The sequence below is a fragment of the Rhinolophus hipposideros genome, assembly GCF_964194185.1.
Source record: "Rhinolophus hipposideros genome assembly, chromosome: 3".
Lineage (NCBI taxonomy): Eukaryota > Metazoa > Chordata > Mammalia > Chiroptera > Rhinolophidae > Rhinolophus > Rhinolophus hipposideros.
The window spans coordinates 65,104,488-65,117,174 of NC_138049.1; the positions used below are offsets into that span (position 1 = coordinate 65,104,488).

The following is a 12,687-nucleotide window of genomic DNA, read 5'->3' on the forward strand; positions in this document are numbered from 1 at the left end:
ATAGCTTAAAGTCAAAAGTAAAATTATAGTTTAATTAAGACTTGGTATAAAGAAATCCCTTTCCCCCCTCCCCAAAGGGATACTGCAGTTATATCACATACCCAATAGGCACCACGATGAAGATCAGAGCTTATTATACTTAAGGTTTTATACACACCAGTTCCCCCAGTAAATGCAAATTTAACAAGAAAATTAGACGTGTCATATGTTCAAAATGCTCATGGCAAACAATCATTTTGCATTCCTGCAAATAAAATTGTTTTATACTGTAAGCTGGAGGCGAGTGTAACTTATTTTTGTAATAAAGTTTTTATTTTTTTTATGTGTCATTAATATAAATGTGTGTTAGTATAGAAATATTCTGGTTTAAAAACTTAGAATTGCACACATTTCAGTATGTTTATTTGTACTTACATAATTTTAGAATAGTGGTTGCCAATAGCCTGTATGTTTTACATTAATTGGTTTTTTTATGTTATCTTAATAAACCATTTTAGTATGTTGTATGTCAGTTACTGGGATAGCTGGGACATAGAGTGTAATTTAAAATTTGTCAATAAGTATTCATTGGAATATATGTAAATGTGCCTTGCCGGTTATTGAAACTTACCTAATGAGTATGGGGTGACAAAAATTAGTTCCTGGTGCTTAACGAAACTTTCTGCCACTGATTTTATATATTACCCCGTGCTTTTTTAAAGTACATCTCTCTCAAATCTTAGTGTAAGTTTGAGGGCTACACAAAACATTTACATTTCATTCTGACATATAATGAGTATAATAAGGTTGTGGAATATGGGTAAACTCAATGTAGCCTTCAGTAAAATTGAATCTCAGTGTAATCCTTGGTGCTGGCATTTCCCAGTTCCAAGGAATTATGATCCCATTAAAGAGGTCATTGCCATGCCTATTGGCACTTTACTGTCATACCCTTTTTAAGGGACACTGTCAAGGTGTTTAAGTTAATTCTCAGAATTATTTGTTGGGATTTTAGGACGGGTTTGTTTGGCTTAAGTAAGAACTGCATTGTCAAGTTGAAAGATGAACATTTTTGTGAGTTCACAAATGTGTTCTTAAGAAAACATTAAAATACGGAGCTGTGGGTTTCTAAGACTATTTGGCATTCTTAGTTTTGGGATTTGGGAGGGAAAACTGATAATTGTGAAGAATTGATGGGTAATGTAAACAGTGGTGATGAAATGTACACACTCAAGTGAAATTACTTGACAGTGTTCATTTGAATAACTGAATTCAAGCCATTATAATTTAAAAATTAAATATCATTTGCACTGTTCTGATAATGGGTGCAGTTTTTGAGCAATATAATCAGAGCTAAATATGCATGTAGTGATTAGTGATGTGAACAATTAAGTTCTGAGAAGAAATACTAACTGGTATTTTCAAATTTAAATTTCTGTAGTAAAATCAGTATCAAACTTATCAGAAATCAAGGAAAACAGGCAATGCATATAAACATACTTTTGAATGTTGTGTGGCCTATAAAGCAATAATGCAATTTATATGGAATGTCATGGGATATGAGAAATGGAAATGCAAAAATAACTAATCCTTTAGTAAAAATGTCAACATGTTAAAAGGGGAATGTTAACTAATGTAGGTTATTGCTATTTGTGATTTGTTTATGGGTTCTTGGCTTTGACAGCTTCAAAGAATGGACAGATAAGTTAAAGAAATTTTGTACATATTGTCAAAGAAGGGGCCTTAAATCCAATAGTCAAGTCCCTTCCTTGGGGTGAAAAATGTATCCTTAAAACATTCTGATTGTTAAAAAAGAAAAGAACTAACCAAAACAGACGCAAGATTTTGTTTCTGCAGACTACTTGGCAATCAAAAGTGATCATTAATCAGTTTTCAGAAAGTTGCTTTGTGAGAAAATTGTGTTTAATATATTCTCCCAGACATAACTTTTTGTGGAAGATTTTTAGCCATTGCAACTGAATCAGATGTTAGAAATGAAGGAGGGATTGAGCACAAAATGTGGTTGCACACTCATGATGGCAGTTGTTACATCATGAGAAATTTACAAATCACTGCAAGTGTGATTTAACAAAATATGTTTTCCTCATAAAATATGAACAACAAATGGATTGATAGGGTGATCTTGGGTATTCACTTGTATATAAGATATTTGAAAAGACTTATTTAATATTAGGGTGAACATCACGCTAGGTGGGCAAAATTGTCACATTCAGGACAGGTTTTTTGACTGCTAAGCCAAAAGTCACTGTTGATTAGAAATAGCAAAAGATCACCTTGTTACAGTGTATGGGATGTAGTCTCTAAGGGGAGAAATAAAATAGTAGAAGGACTTCATTCATGTATTTAGGAGAGGGAGATAACCCTAGAGTACATGATTGCTCAGGTTCCTAAAACTTCCAAGAATACCCACCATGACCATTTTCTCCCCAATGATGTATATTATAAAATTTTTATCTTGACTAGGAATTCAGTGGCGGGTATAAAATGAATGAAGAACTTAACAGTACGTAAAATGAACAGACTCGTGGGGATGGTGTATAGAATTAATTACTCAGTAATCATACCACTCAATAGGGCATGCCACTATTTTTAAGATGCTAATTATAAGCCAATGTTCAAAGATATTTTTAACTGTGGTCAAATTAGTAGATAGACTTTTTGGTCTGTCGCTTTTTAAAGTACTTAAGATATAAGTTCTATTAGCACCACAGTCTGCCTTCAGTAATATACCTAAAATATTTTTCAGGACCAGAAGCATTCAGTTGGAAAAACATCTTTTTTACAAATGCAAAACAGTATTAAAACTAATGCTCTGGTCCAAGATTAGGTTTTTAATGATACTAACAGTAGTCTGATAAACATTTAGAAGTCTGGCATTGAGAAACAAAAGCTTGTACCTGATTAGTATTTTTATTTAAAAAGTAATAGTTCTTTTAGCTTATTTAAATTGTCTCTTACATTTATTTATCCATAGAATTTATATTTATTTCATTCCTTTCATCTCCCTGAAAACTGTCTGCAGGCTCTTTGATTTGGATTAGATGTGTGAAGTACTGTCTTTTGCCAAAAACCTCAAATTACCTGTTCTTTTAAACGTAGTGGGTTTGTGCTTGTTTGGAGATCAGTTTAAAAACTATCTGTACTATCTGTACTGCCTCTGATGTTAAGATTTTATGTATAGCATAAGGAAGCTAGCTCTGACTATATTTTCCTAAGAATAAAGACCTATTTTTGTAGCATGTCTTAGGATCTCCAGGAGTCCAAGAATTATTGTGGGTGTCCTCCATTTCATCATGTTTTTCATTTAACAGCTTTTAAATAGACACTTGGAATCTTTAGAGCTTATTCGCCTTTTAATTATACATTCAAAGTAGCCAATGGTAAAAACAAATTCCCCAAGATCTCTAATTCAGGCACATGATGAGGAGATGTATAGAACAAATGTGTAGCCTTGGTCTTCACTTAATTTTAATTGATGGTGAAAATATTCTGTGGTCGGGCACATGCAAGTGGACTGGATGAAGAAGTTAAATGGTAATTTACCCCCACCGTGCAGTATCCTTCCATTCTCTCAATCTTCCTGCTGAAGGTTTGCAAAGTTGCAAGTAATTCAGGTTGAAGTTGCAAGTAATTCAGGAGAGTGAACAAATGGATCTATTTAAAATAAAATGTTGCACGTTTAGAGGACTACAAATGAGGTTAGGTAGGGGAACTCAGTTTAAAAAGTGTTTCATTAAGCTAACTTGGCAAGTCATCAAAGAGTGGGGAACTTGGAAATACATTTGTGGGGGGGGGGTGGTGGTTGGCTTGTAGCCCTAGGTTTTCTTCAGGGGTGGGGCGATAGGCATAGTATTGGCCACTTCAGGATAAAAATCATTTTAGATCACTTAGTGCAGAATTTAGTTTGTTTTTAGGCTTACCAAAATTTATGTTGATTAATGAAAAGCTTTTATTTCAGAAATCACAGACATTTTATGCTGGAAAAATTCACCATTAGGGCATTTGGTAAATCATTTGTTTATTTGGCTCCCTGTGCTGATGCAAAACTAGTACTTTCTTGTTGAAATCAAGACTGCTGAATAAGACCAGGGTTAGGGAGAAGTCCTGTTAAACCACTATGGAAATTAGGTCTTCAGATGTTAACCATTTCCTAAAATGTGCTTCTAACACAAATAATAAACTTAGGATCAAAAGAAAAGTATTTTAGAATACAAGCTTCAATGAATATCTGATTTTTAATTTGTCTATAAAATAGTTTTAAACAAGTTCTCATCTGAGAGGAGTTACACAGGCTGCAATCTGTCATGTTAGTGAATTTTTATTTATAGACTTATTAGGTGTTCTGAAAAGATTGTTATAACAAAATACCAACGTGTTTTTGAAAAGAATTTTAGGACACCTAAGGGAATTGCCATCTGTCACTTTTAAGAACTACAGCCAGTTTTTCAAGGCAAAAGGGCAAAGGTTTTGATGTGGACAAGTCATTAACATAGATTAAAGCATATGACTAGGACTTGTTCACAATAATCTGTACGAAAGAGTTGGTGGCTTCCAAAATCCAGTCTAAGTTTAGAAACATACCAAAAGGGTAGTAACATCACCTCTGGTACGGGTCTTTTAAAGAGGTTAATTTTAAATGAGATGAAGGAAATTTGAATACTGTATTTGTGTTAACAATTTTGCATTTGAATTTGAGTATACTGCTTTAATCCTATGGGGATTATAAAGTGCCAGTACTGCATCATTTAAACACAAAGTTGCTAAGACTACTTGGTGCATGCTTTATGTCATCAGTAAAGAAACCCTTATGACTTCATTTTAAAGAGTATATTAGGTTGGTATTCATGTTGCTTTAACTGGAAACATCAAGAATTAGGCGTCTAAAATTGCTTTAATTTATTTAAACATGGAAAACTAGAAAAGTGTTATATACTGTGTTTCTTAATATATTTAATATTTGGAATGAACATGGAGAAAAATAATGAGCAGTATGTCAAAGGTCATCTATAAAAATTGACGAATGCACTTCAGTTTTTAGCAACTACATGCGTATGTAATGTACAATGTAGCTGTGGCAAAATTTAATATCCCTTTTTTCTTGAAATGCTAAAAATTAACATGAGCCCAGAAACTGAATTCCTAAAGTTGAATCCTTCAACATTAAGAACAGGTGCAGTTCTCTCGGCACTCTGCCTAACTTCAAATTCATTTATAAATTGAATTAAAACATGAAAAAGCTTTTTATTCTAACATTACAAATCTTAGTTGATATCTTGGTTTTCTGAAGCTCCGTTTAGCATTTAGGACAGCATCAGCAAAGTTAGCGGCCCAGCAATAGATTCTGTAGTTCATTATTTTTGTTTATCCCTGCTCAGTGTCTCTTTGATCAGTCTATTTAAATTACTACTTTTTTTTTTTAAATTGGTGAATAGTGTGTTTCTCCAGGGCCCATCAGCTCCAAGTTGCCCTTCAATCTAGTTGTGGAGGGCGCGGCGCAGCTCAGCAAGTCCTATTGCTGTTTTCAATTTTAGTTGCAGGGAGCGCAGCCCACCATCGCATGCGGAACTTGAACTGGCAACCTTGTTGAGAACTGCTCTAACCAACAGCCGTCTGGCCGCCTCACTACTTGTTTTCTATAGTTATTTCTGTATGGTTTCTTGTACCTCATTTTAGACTGCAAACTCCTCAGGGCAGGGAAATGTGAATAGGGCTAGGCAGGCATTTAAAAATATTCTTCCAAGTATTAAGTTGGTGGAAATTTAGTTGCTGAATTGAGCTTAATTGTGGCATGTTAACTTGAAATAGGAATCAAAATTTTTGAACCACTTAATGTATAACATGGAAATGTTTTAAAAATTGAGCATGAAATGGTGATGTTTTAAGTTAATCTGAAGATCCACATTAAAGTTGTCCATCTGACATTTAAAAATCAAAATTGCCTTGAAGTTAAAGGAAGAATTGGTTTTGATTTATCGGCGGCTTTATGTTTTTATGTCTACTAATTGTTATTAGAATAACCCAGCCCAGCAATTTTCCTTTATGCTGATGTTCAGCTTAATTTCAAACTGCTGAGCAAAACAGTATTGGCCTACAAACCCTGTCTGTACGCATTTCTTTGAGAAAGGGATACTTAAAGATTGAATTCTTGTTTTGCTGATGATTAGTAGTTGGTTTTGAGTCCATCAAGTTTATGTAAGTTTCTTTTGGAGAGGATAAGTAATGAATGCTAGATAACTAGAAAGTCTTAACAGCTATTTTTAAGTAATTCACACACAACTATACATAGTTTAATTTAGAACAATGGTTGTATCAATATGAATATGTACCTTCCAGTTGGTAGGTGGTTGAAGTTAAATCGCTTGAAAAGGGAGGCTCTGAATTTAAGGCATTGTCTTAAATTCCTAGTTTGAATAATGATAGGAAAAGTGTTATTTATTCGTGTATATGCTTAGCTGAGGTTTTAACCTGATAGTAAAAGAAATTTTAAAAGACCTATACCTGGAAAACGGTATGAAATTCTCCTCTGCTGACACCTTATTCAATTCAGAGATGATGACTTCAACTCTTCAAGTGGTTACCTTTTACATCTTTCAGTTACTAAATGTAAGCAGTATTTCTTTACGCCTTGTGAGGAATTTAGCTTATACTAATACTGTTCTCCTTTTGCCGAACTTAAATTTGGTTACCTTTATTACTCAAACTACATTTAAGCCGTATACCAATTTTAGTATCTTTTGCTCCTCTATATAAGATGAAGCTTCACATGCAATTCTGTCTTTTCCTTTGTCTCCTAATTACCTTTCTTTTTACTGAACTCTTTTAGTTATTTAACCATATTTAATGCTCTGTGTACTCCTGTCGTTCTAGGATTCTTCCCCCTCCTCCTCCATTGTTTGATTCCACCATTTCTTAGGTTCCATAGCTTCCTCTTAGGTTCTCTTTTGTTCTTGCTGCAGTATATTCTCGTAATATTTTCAGAAAAGTTACATGAACCATAAACAGTCTTGCATATGCGTATGGGAAGATAGTTTCACTCTTGGACATAGGATTCTATCTGCAGTATTATTTTCCATCAGACTTTGGGGTTATTGCTCCATTGTTTTGTAGTGTCCAGCGTTGCTTATAAGACCTAGCCGGACAATAAGCTCTAATGCGTCTTTTGGAGTAAAAATTAATACAGTAAAATAAGACTGGGTCATAATATATAATACAATACAGGGTCTTATATTAATTTTTGCTCCAAAAGATTCATTAGAGCTGATTGTCTGGCTAGGTCTTATTTTCAGGGAAACACAGTAACAGTCTGACTTGAATGTAGTTTTTCCTTTGTAGGTAATCAGCTTTTTTCTTATGCATTCAGATGTTTTTTGTTGTTAGTTGGTTTTATAAAGTTTCATGAGACTGCATAGGTCTTCATTTATTTTGCTTTTTAACTTGAAATCTTAAGGATATCTTCATGGCTGAGAATTTTGCTTTTCACTTTCAGTGTTTCTTTTTGGAGCTTGGATTGGAAAAATTGGACTGAATTTATTCCCTTATGTTTAAATGTTTCCCTTTATCAACATCACTTGCTTTTTATACTTTACAAAAGATGTCACTTTTTTTCTTCCAGGGCATATGTTGACTTTAATTTTCAGCGGTAGAATAGTATTTATTTTATATACAGACTGAGTTGCTCACTCTTGAATTCTGGAGATTTTTTTGAAGTTACTGGTTTCTTATAGGATGTATTGAAATATTACTTCACTTGGGTTATTTGTGTACTTCTGATTTTTCTCAAGTGTGTTGTGATGATTCATATTTGTGAAAGAAGCATATTGATAAAAGTAGTCTGGCGTTACTGGGCCTGTTTATTGAGGCGATGACTATAAATTTGTGTGTGTGAGAAAATGAGGACTGGCTTTATTTTAGCTTCTTTGGGAGCAGACAGATACCAAAAGTCTTGGGTTCTTTTTTAATGGTAATATCTGGACACATATAGACACCAGGAAACTGAAGAGGAAAATAAAATTTTATTAACTAGCATACCTGGAACCATTCAATTAAAATTGATGGACATAAGACACACTAATCTATTTTGTATTCATAGATCTTTCATTCTAATAAGGCTGATGTATTTACTTTTCATATAAACTTAACAAAAGTATAGGTTACTAAACCAATAGGTGCATTAATACAGCCTTCACAGTTTCAATGACAGATACTTTATTTCTAGGTGAAAAACAAAAATATTTTTTCTTAATCATTGAGGCATTTAGTGAAAGAAACTATATAAAAACAAATATAACCTGTTTGGTCCTGAGTTTTCTTTCCTGTAAAAAGATAAATTCTGATTTCCTTCCCCGCCCTAACATTCTCTGAGATACAGCTTGTGTTTTTCGTAAAATTCTGCGTAAAGGATTTTTTGCTTCATTCATACTTTTATTATGAAGGTTAGTTTCACAAAATAATAGGAAATGTTACATAGAAAGACTTCACCTTGCAATACCTTATATGCAGGAACATTTCCTGGTACATTATTTTTGTGATACTTTTGAGAGGGGGAGAGTAGGACAAATACTCCTCTTATAGTTAAGGAAACATTGGAGCCTGAGTATATTCTGAGGAAGAAAATTGTATCAAGCAGTATTCAAGTTATTCCTAAATTACTGTGTTAATATTGCAGTAGATAGGAGTCAACCTGAATAACATAGATGTCAGTTAATATGGAACTACTTTTGTGGGTAATAACTGCATTTTTTAATCTTTAGAGTTGATGTTAATTTATATCTAGTCTTTTAGTACCGAAATTCTAGGCAAAAATCTTTTATTTGGTATAATGCTAATACACTAGTGAACCTGATCAGGAAATAAAAGGCTAAATGAACTGCTAAACCAACCCTAAATTTGCTTTTATTGCTAATAATTCAAATACTTTCTAAAAAGTATAGGGCCAGTATATAACCCAAAATAGCATTCACTGTTCTCCTAAGCACCAGCAATCTCTTCCCCTACTCTCCTCAGTAAACTGTCTTTAGGTTGAAACCCCATATATTTCATTATCTGGATAAAACATTTTATTGCATCTTTTCCTAGGCAGCTTGGTGATTTTGGAACAATGCTCCTCTTAAGTTGATTTCCCTCTCTTCTCTGTTTTCAAGAGCTGTTCACAAGATACCTACCAGTAGCTATGATATAAAAATTGTGGTTTTTAAAAACTTTAATTTCTCTAAGGCACTTGCTACATTGAATCACTCTACTTGAAAATTTCCCTTGGCACTTTGCTGGTTCTCTAATCTCTGACTACCTTTTACTTATCTGTCGTTATTTCCCCCATTTTCCTCTATACTTGTCTCCTTAATCTCATCTACATTCAGATTCGTATCACATCCATGTGGACTCCTTTTTAATGTCGGCCTAATTGATCTCTGTTATGTGCAGGTCTGCATTTCAGTTGTTTGCTATATACATTAGAGTGCTCTGCTTGTTATCGATTATGTCCTGTTAACTCTTCTCACATCCAGTTAGCTACATTTGATCATTTATTGTTAGTGAATAGACCTGAAATGTCCTCTCTATCCAAGTCCTCTCCTCCCCTTTTTCAGGTCTGGCTGAACTTAATATTTACAAATCTAAGGCACTTGCTACATTGAATCACTCTTAATGGTTGCTAAAGACTAGATTTATAAGTGGCATATTTAATTATAATGGCTCTCCATATATATCTTTGGAGTCTACTACAGCAGTGTCTAGTAGAAATGAAATGCAAGCCACAAACATAATTTATGATTTGGCCCAAGCTCATCCTAGCCTTACCTTCCATTGATAATGTCTATAAACAAATTGCTTGCCTTGTCTTTCTTTGGCTTACTTCACATGTCTGGTGTCTTAGAGTTCGACCTCACCCCAAACCAACTCGGCAGACAAAAATCCTCTTCAGTCAAAATAGTAAGGTCTCCTTGCTGTAAGGGCATTAAGACTATCAACAAAGTATCTCTGAGGAATATCAAAAAGTTCTGACGGTGGCTTTCTGGGGTTTATTAGTTGATTTTTCTTTTTATTCCTTGTGCTATATAGGTTTGTAACAGGTTATTTGAGTCAAAACCCAAAATTTACCAACCTCTGTATAAAATGACTCCAAGAACAAAAACCATGGTTTTAAGATGTGGCAGTTAAAAATCTGATACTTCCATTGGAAGAATCTTCAGGATTTATATTCATTATTGCTGCTACCCTTCAGATTCATTTTCTTTCAAAGGTGTATGTGGTAATTACAATTTCCCATCCTGCACTGTGATCAATAACAGTTTCATATGCTGTTTTACACAGTGGAAAGAAAGCTATAAAACTTGCACAGACAGAGGCTGAATATGTAGCCTTAAACCAATTTTAGTATAATACATGATGTGTTTCCAACGTTTGAAAACCCAGTACATGAAAAAGGACTGTTTAGATAGGGATATTTGTTGTTGGTTTCTTAATTCTGAAGCCCTACAAAAATTGCTCCAAACCTGCCATCAATGGTTCTGTGAGCACTCTTGGAGAAGCTTTTTTCTTAGCCTCAAGAAATAAAGAACTGAACGTTAATCTTTTTAATTATATGGATTTTTAAAAAGGAACATAGAAGTTACAGAACTTCTCTGGACATCTGGGATAGTTCTTAATTATAGTGAATAAAATTATATCTTGAACTTTTCACAAAATTGAAGAGTATAAGCTATATGACTTTCTGATAATGCTCAAAATTCCCCCTCAAGGAAAGGGACATTTCTTTAAGTAAAGAAAACAGTTCAGTGGTTCCTTTAACAGGCACTATTTCGAGAGGTTGATATATAGGGATGGGTTGTGGGGAGAAGAGGGTGTTATGAAACAAATTAAGACTAAAAATATCATGAATGTCACAGAAGGTAAAATATGAACCTTGATGCTTTCAGACATAGGGGAGAAAAACAGGTTTGGAAATGCGTCTTCTGCTAGGAGAGCATGCTCCAAAATTATAGGAGGCATCTGAGAGGGAGGGACTAAAATGGCTCTCAGGGGTAGTGTGTACTTATCGTCTTCCTGACACTCATGCCATACAAATAATGGCCCTCAATAGTTAAAACTGGTGTATGTTTAGGGTCATCAGAATTAAATAGGCCTAATTACTGGTATTCAGGTATTCATCACCATCTTTTCATATTCCTCTACCAATACAAAAAGCAATTTGTGCAATTTGCTGAGGGGGTGGGGTCAGGTTTAATTAGGTAAAAGCATTTTAAATAATATTGCTTAGTACTGCATGACTTCTGGAAAGTGAGGGCAGAGATAAATCTTAATCTTTGTTTAAATTACTACCTTCCCAGAAGACTTTCCAGATCTTCATCATTTGAAAATTTCCCTTTGCCATCACCTGTCATTAAAAAACCTCTATTACAGTCCTTATAGATAAATATGCCCTGCATTATACATTATTTTTCCTGTGTGACATGTCTCCTGCACTACATTGCAAGCCGTTGGAGGTCAGAAAAATGCATCTAAATCATTGTGTCTGCCACCACATCTAGAACAGTGCCTTACACTTATTTGCTAATTCAATAGTCATTAATAGAGATATTTTTGTATTGTAGTTTGACATTTGTAAGCCCTTCAGATAAATGCATTATCAACTATTTTTTACTTAGGATAATTGTGACATTTATAAAAAATTTACATATTTATTGGCTCTCCACAGCTTAATCTGAACCAGTACTGTCTAGAAATATAGTGCAAGCCATGTAATGTAAATTTTTCTAGTTGCCACACTACAGAAGTAAATATTTGAGCTTAATATTTTTTTAGCCCACTATTTCCAAAATATTTACCATGTAATCACATTTTAAAAATTGAATTTATATTCTTGTTTTCATGCTAAATCTTCAAAATCTGGTATGTATTTAAACTAGACACGTATCAAGTGCACAGCAGCCAGATAATGGCTACTGGCTACTGTATTGGACAGTGCAGGTCTAGAGCTTTAGTGCAGGCAATAAAGCTCTTCGGACCTCAGTTTCCTATAAGGTAACAGCTTTGATTTCATACCATTGTCATTTTAGGTTATAATCCAAATAAAGCTAATTGGTTTGGCTGGTTTTTGTCATGTTCATAAATCCATAAAATAGAAACCTTTTTGTATTAAGCATTGTACAAAGACATTTAGTAGGCACTTTCCATCCAATATAATCTCTAAAATTTACAAAGAAGATATCCCTTCATAAGTTTTAGAGTTTAGGATGCAGGGGTTGAGATAGATCTAGTTAACCTTGCTCAATGAAATGTTGCTAGTAGAAAGGAGCTGGTTTCAGAACCAGGTTGATTGTGAATATCCCAAATCCCCACTAGACGTTCAAAATTTAATAAAAAGTTGGAAAAAAAATTTCAAGATCTGTGTGTGTTACAGTGGATATCAAACCATAACATTAAAGAGAAAACATTTAATGAAATTTGATTTCATTAAATGATGTCTGTATCTATTCTTTAGGTGTGGATTTTAAAGAATTTTCTTATGGCAGAAATTTTTCTCCTTTTCTGAGCATAAGAGTAATATGAAAACTTAAATTGCCTATTGTCTAGTAAGCTTATTCAAATTTTCTCTGCTAAGAAAATCATAGAAGTTATAATCAAAAGAAGTCATAATTGGATGTTGTAAATATATCTTAATTTGAACCGAACAGAAAACATTTGATCTTG

At 33.7% G+C, this 12,687-nt stretch overlaps 1 protein-coding gene across 8 annotated transcripts in view; it reads left to right on the forward strand.

Moving 5' to 3' along the window:
* Positions 1-3,241, forward strand: part of SYNCRIP (synaptotagmin binding cytoplasmic RNA interacting protein) — a 30,533-nt gene extending 27,292 nt beyond the window's left edge. For all 8 annotated transcript variants that reach the window (XR_013993058.1, XM_081044185.1, XM_081044182.1 and 5 more), the window contains one exon: positions 1-3,241. This exon is cut by the window's left edge. The gene's annotated coding sequence lies outside the window, so the exon portion shown is untranslated.
* The last annotated feature ends 9,446 nt before the right edge of the window (positions 3,242-12,687 follow it).